Consider the following 6399-nt stretch of genomic DNA (forward strand, 5'->3'; position numbering starts at 1 on the left):
TTTTTCCTGTTGTATTATTTCTGTCGTCGTATTTTTGCACTATAGAATCAATGCAGTGGTAATTTTGGATTATTTCTGTTGTATTTTTGCAGCATTTCCAGAGTATTACATTTGTAGTATGTCCATAGTATTATTTTGGAGTATTTCTTCTAACAATTCTGTACTGCTATTATATTTTGTATTATTTCTGTTCTAATATTTTTGCGTCACAGTTTTACTGTAGTAGTATCTTGTAGTATAGCTATATTTTTTTTAGAATGATATCCATGTTACATGTTTGAATCACTAATTTTGTGTTTAGTTTTGTTGTATGTTTGTCACATTTGTGTAGTATTTCTGTAATCATACTTTTGTTGTAGACACACGAATGGACAATATTTTTTATGAGTACTATTGTCTCATCTCATCTCATCAGCCGTACCGCTTATCCTCATTAGGGTCGCGGGGGAGGCTGGAGCCCATCCCAGCCATCTCCGGGCAGTGGGCAGGGGACACCCTGAACTGGTTGCCAGCCAATCGCAGGGCACACAGGGACAGACAACTCATTCGCTCATTCACACCTAGGGACAATTAGGACTGGCCAATTCACCTGAAATGCATGTTTTTGGAACGTGGGAGGAAACCGGAGTGCCCGGAGGAAACCCACGCAAGCACGGGGAGAACATACAAACTCCGCACAGGAAGTCTGGAGCTGGATTTGAACCCACGACAGGTTCCCATGACATAAACTGTGCCGCACAAGCGCTAACCACTGCGCCGCCGTGCTGCCCATAGTACTATCGTATTTACTACTATTGTCATTATATTTTTACCATTTTCGTTTGCCAGGCTGGATGAAAAAGGCTGAAAGGTCGCATGTGGCTCACAGGTTGTAGATTGCCCACGAATGCATGACAGGAACAAAGCTTCAAACCTGCAAATGGTCCCAAAAAGTCCCTGACAGGAACTAAACCTTGAGCCTGTAAAATTGTCAAAAAAAGCAGTGACAGCAAATACGCAGCTTCCCATCTCTGCTGGCTAGTCGATGCAGGCGTTTACATGCTTCAGGTCAGACGCTGGTCGTCTGACTCATCTCAAAGTGTCCTTCTCCCTGGTTTCACCACCAGCCAGCAGTCGGAAGAAGACAGGAAAAGAAAAATATGAGGTGGGCATCAATCATAAGCTATTGAAAAGAAGTGGGGCTTAAGTCTAGATTTAAAAATTACCACTGAGGTTTCAGATCTTATCTTTGAAGCAGAGCATTTCACAGCGCCGAGGCAAGGATGGAGAGCACTCTTGAGCCTTCCAACTTCTTCTTGGCTCTTGGAGTCCCAAGAAGACCGGCATTTTCAGAGCGGAGGCTCTGTGTAGGGACATAGGGAGAAATCAAATCAGAGAGATGAGAGGGTGCAAGTTCATGCAGACATTTGCATGTTAGTAAGAAAACTTTAAAGTCACATCTTAAGTGAACTGGGAGCTAGTTCAAGTAAGTTAATATAGGAGTGAAATGGTCAAACTTTCTTATCGTAGACAAGCTTAAAACTTTTTATGCTAAACCTCGGGAGACCAGAAAGCAATACATTACAGTAATCAAGCTGAGGTTTTGAGTTTTTCCTTGCCCACCTGTTGGTTTAAGACCAGGGAATGGTGTAATTGTAATCCTGTACAGTCCTTTAGAACATTTTGTGATTAAGGGCTATACATGTGTGTATACAATGTGGCTTAACTTGACAGGAAATTTGGTATGATTCCTGTTGTTTACATCACAAAATTGGTCCATGCATCGGAGGAATAGCTACTCTTAGGGGGGGAAAAGTGATTTAGAGTTAAGAAAATGTGTTACTTTGAAAGTTAAAAGTTGCCAATGCTGCTGCTGTGTTAAGCCTTTTTCCTCCAGCAGAAAACACCATTGTGCAGCTAAAGGATAGCAGCAAAAGAAAAATGGTTTAGTTAGCCTCGAGGCAGATAGTGAGCACAGCAGGAATACTTTCCGCTCCCTTGGGCTGTTTGGTCGCTATAGGTGGCCAACAGAGAAGTGTTAGAAGGAAACAGAATGTTAGTATCCAACAGTCAATTGTCAGGCTGCGACAAAAGAAATTTTTGTTTAAAAGAATGGACTGTTTGAGAACAGAACACGGTTTATGTGGGTTGGTTTTCAATGTACTGATTGCTAAAAAACAGTAATTAGTTAGTTACATGATGATTACTGACACCAAAAGGTAGCGGGTTAATCCAAAAGTAACTATCTAGTTACAATTTATATACTTGCGTGGAAGCCAATCCCCTTGAACTGCTTATAAAAAGTCATATTATACTTTATAGTCAGTAGAAGAAAACATGTACACTAACCTGTAGAAGCAGTGAACCCTTTTTGTATTCCTTGGCGTGTACAGTTCTGAGTGCTTGTAAACAAAGACTTAGCAGAGACACTCCATATCTATTTTGTTTCATAGGCTTTAAACCACTCAAATAGGCAAGGTTTATTGCAAAAATTATTTTACAAATAAAATGACCAAAGTTTAGCACACTTTTACCATATATTCTGTGCTCACGTTTGCCCCATTGATTTTCAGTTGGTTTGTTCTTCTTATAAAGCCACCCCCCTCCACACACACTGCCCACCATTTGATACTGGTGACACCCTACCAAATGTGCAAATATAAGCTAGCTGCCTGGTTTCAGTATTTTTTATTTAATTAAGAGTAGTAAATTTGGCTTAGGTGTATAGGGTAGGGGACATATCTACATAAGAAGAATTTCAGCGCTCTCTACTGCGCTACCATAAATTCATTCAGTTGTATTTGTAGGTAAGTATAAACACAATTAAGACATTGCCAACTAATTAGTGACATTCCACATCAAGTTGGTTTTGAAAGGTTCACAATTAAATGGTAAATAATAAATGGACTGTATTTATAAAGTGCTTTAACCAGTCACTAGAGGCCTCCTAAAGCGCTTTACAATGTACTTCACATAGTAGGTCCCTGTTTTAAGCACTATATTGATATTTAGTTTTGTAGTATTACTGTAGTTGTAGTGTGTAGTATTTCTGTAGATTTTTGTAGTGGTATGTTTGTAATATTTGTAATCGTATAATTGTAGTGCTATTTTTGTAGTGTTTCAGGGGACCAGAACAGACCAGGAAACCCCAGATCATTCGTTTTAGTTCCTTATTTACGGAAGCGTTCAGGGCGTGCAGGAGACGTGATGACCGTCGGACGTCAGCAGCCGCGCCGGGGAGATAGCTTCGGATCGAGTGGGCAATCGGAGTGCGAAAATCAGGCAGGTCGTGTTTACCGGGGCTGGAGAGGAGATCGAAGCGTGTGACGGAAACAGGTCGGATCTGAGGCAGGCAGAAAAGGGTAAGCAGAGTTCTTAAGTGAACAGGATATCAGGAGAAACACACAGAGTTACAAATGTACACTCTGACCCGGAACTCTGGGCGCAGCACGCTTAAGAGCGAAGTGCCAGCCAATCAGAAGGCGCCCGCCCAGGCGCCACCTGATTGCTCCAGGTAATCAGAGTTAGTGATCATGACATTATCTGTAGTATCACTACAGTATTTCTGTAGTTTTACTGTGGCATTTCCATCATAGTATTGTTGTTGTAATCCTTTAGTAGTTCTGTAATATTTTTCTAGTTGTGTTTTTGTAGTATTTGTGTTGTAATATTTCTGTACTAGTATTTTTGTAGTATATCATTACTGTAATAGTTCTTGTAGTATTTCTATAGTATTGTTTTTCTTTTCCGAATGAAAGCAAAATAATATATTTTGTCCCTGTTTTGAACACTATATTTGATATTTAGTTTTGTTATAACTTTTTTTAGTATTTAATGAGAGACATTTTTGAAGTATTTCTACAGTACTGTACTATTTTCGAATTATTTCTGAAATGTTTTCACAGTAGTATGTTTATAGTAGTTTTGTAATCTTACTGTAGTTGTAATCATGTACTATTTGTAATACAGGTCCTTCTCAAAAAGTTTGCATATTGTGATGAAGTTCATTATTTTCTATAATGTACTCATAAACATTAGACTTTCATATAAGCCTTTTTTGTTTTAATATTGATGATTTTGGCAAAATTAGTAAGGAAAAAACATAAATCCCTATCTGAAATAATTAGCATTTGTTTATACGACCAATAAAAAAAATGTTTTTAATTTTTCTTTAAAGTCAACCTTCAAATACTTTCAGTCATGCACTCAATACTTGGTCGGAAATCCTTTTGCAGAAATGATTGCTTCCATGCGGCGTGGCATGAAGGCAATCAGCCTGTGGCACTCCTGAGGTGTTGTGGAGGCCCAGGACGCTTCGATAGCGGCCTTAAGCTCATTCACAGTGTTGGGTCTGGTGTCTCTCAACTTTCTTTTCACATTATTCCACAGATTCTCGTTAGGGTTCACGTCAGGAGAGTTGGCAGGCCAATTAAACACAGTAACACCATGGTCAGTCAACCATTTACTAGTATGAGCAAGTGACAGGTCGTGCTGAAAAATAAAATCTTTATTTTCATAAAGCTTTTCAGCACTTTATAGCATGAAGTGCTCTAAAGCTGCATTGACCCTGCCCTTGGTAAAACCCTGTGCACCAACACCAGCAGCTGACATGACGCCCCAGACCTTCACTGACTGTGGGTCCTTACAACTGGACTTCAAGCATTTTGGCATTTCTTCACCCCAGTCTTCCTCCAAACTCTTGCACATTGATTTCAGTAGGGCATGCAAAAATAACTTTCTTTCAAAAAAAGTACTTTGCTCCACTGAGCGACAGTCCAGTGTTGCTTCTCCGTCACCCAGGTCAGCAGTTTCTGCCGCCGTTTTTGGTTCGAAAGCGGCACCTGTAGCCCATTTCCTGCAAACGCCTGTGCACTATGGCTCTGGATGTTTCTGTTCCAGACTCAGTACACTGCTTCCTCAGGTCCCCCAAGACCTGGAATCAGTTGTTCTCCACAATTTTCCTCAGGAACCAGTCACCTCTTCTGGTTGTGACGCATTTTCTGCCACCTTTTTCTTCCCACAGACTTCCTACTCAGGTGCCTTAATACAGCACTCTGGGAACAGCTTATTTGCTCAGAGATTTATTTTTGTGTCTTACCCTCTTACTTGAGGGTGTCAATAGTGGCCTTCTAAACAGCAGTCAGGTCAGCAGGCTTCTCATAATTGCGGTTTTGAGTAATGAACCAGATGGGAGTTTTTAACAGGCTCAGGAATCATTTGCAGGTGTGTAGAGTTAACCCGTTGACTCAGATGATTAGGTCAGTAGCTCATTTAGAGCACCTTTTCTAGATATGCTAATTGTTTGAGATAGGAATTTGAGGTTTCAATGAGCTGTATAAATGTAAACTTAAATGTTTTGCATTTATAGAGCGCTTTTCAAGTCACTGAATACCTCCCAAAGTGCTTTACAGTGTGCTTCACACTTACCCATTACCACACACTCCCACACGGATAGCAGCGTTAGCCATGCAAGGCCACTTACCTGCTTTTTGGGAGCATTAGGGATTCGGTGTCTTGCCTAAGGACACTTTGACATATAACACGGAGGAGCCGGGAATTGGATCCCAAGACGACTGCTTTACCTCCTGAGCTAATGCCGCCTAAAATCAATAATATTAAAACAGTAAAAAGCCTGAAATGTTTCAGTTGGTGTGCAATGAATCTAAATATATGTGAAGGTTGAATTTTTGTCATTACAATTTGGAAAAATATGAACTTGATCACAATATGCTCGTTGTTTTTTGAAGGACCTGTATTTCTGTGTTACTATATTTGTATTATAGGATTACTGTAGTCATATTTTTGTAGTATTTCTACAGTATTGTTTTTTCTGAATGACAACAAAAAGCAACAAATTTGATATTTAGTTTTGTAGCAATGTCGTATTTTTGTAGTATTTCTGTTGTAAGGATTTGGTTGGAGACACATAAATATCCAATGGGGACAAAGTTTGCTTCATTTCGTTTGATTAGTAGTACTTTATTTACGAGTATATGTATTGTCATTCCATTTTGACCATTTTTGTTAGGCGAATGTGGCCCGCGGGCCGTAGTTTTCCCACCCCTGCCCCAGCACATGGAGATGTACAACTTAAGCTGAGCAAAAGTACTCAAACACTATATACACTATTAGACACTGTAGTTCATGATTTGTATTTAGAATGTAATGTAGTAACATACCAAGTATGAAGAACGGTAATATCTTAAGAACGCATTTCAGTACTTGTACGACAAAATATAATCACATTCTAGGAACACGTCCCTTTGTAATGTGTTAACCCAAACAATGGTATTAACCATTACAGTGCTCAGTCAAAGTGTAACAAAATGATGATGCCATTCCAGCTTAATTTTAACATTTACAAGATATAACAGAAACCTATTGCAGCAAATGAAGACATTATTTCTAAACATGCCATCA

The 6399-nt window shown here is 39.5% G+C and overlaps 1 long non-coding RNA gene across 1 annotated transcript; it reads right to left on the reverse strand.

The window, feature by feature from the left end:
* Positions 1–647: 647 nt before the first annotated feature.
* LOC148351426 (uncharacterized) lies at positions 648–5507 on the reverse strand. Its single transcript, XR_015852940.1, has 3 exons — positions 5462–5507; positions 1206–1342; positions 648–1090 (listed from the first exon to the last, which is right to left on the reverse strand). It is a non-coding gene; the product is annotated as an uncharacterized LOC148351426 (long non-coding RNA).
* Between the last annotated feature and the right edge of the window lie 892 nt (positions 5508–6399).

The sequence above is a fragment of the Urocampus carinirostris genome, chromosome 15 (assembly GCF_059441175.1).
Source record: "Urocampus carinirostris isolate Australia breed hairy pipefish chromosome 15, RoL_Ucar_1.0, whole genome shotgun sequence".
Taxonomy (NCBI): Eukaryota; Metazoa; Chordata; class Actinopteri; order Syngnathiformes; family Syngnathidae; genus Urocampus; species Urocampus carinirostris.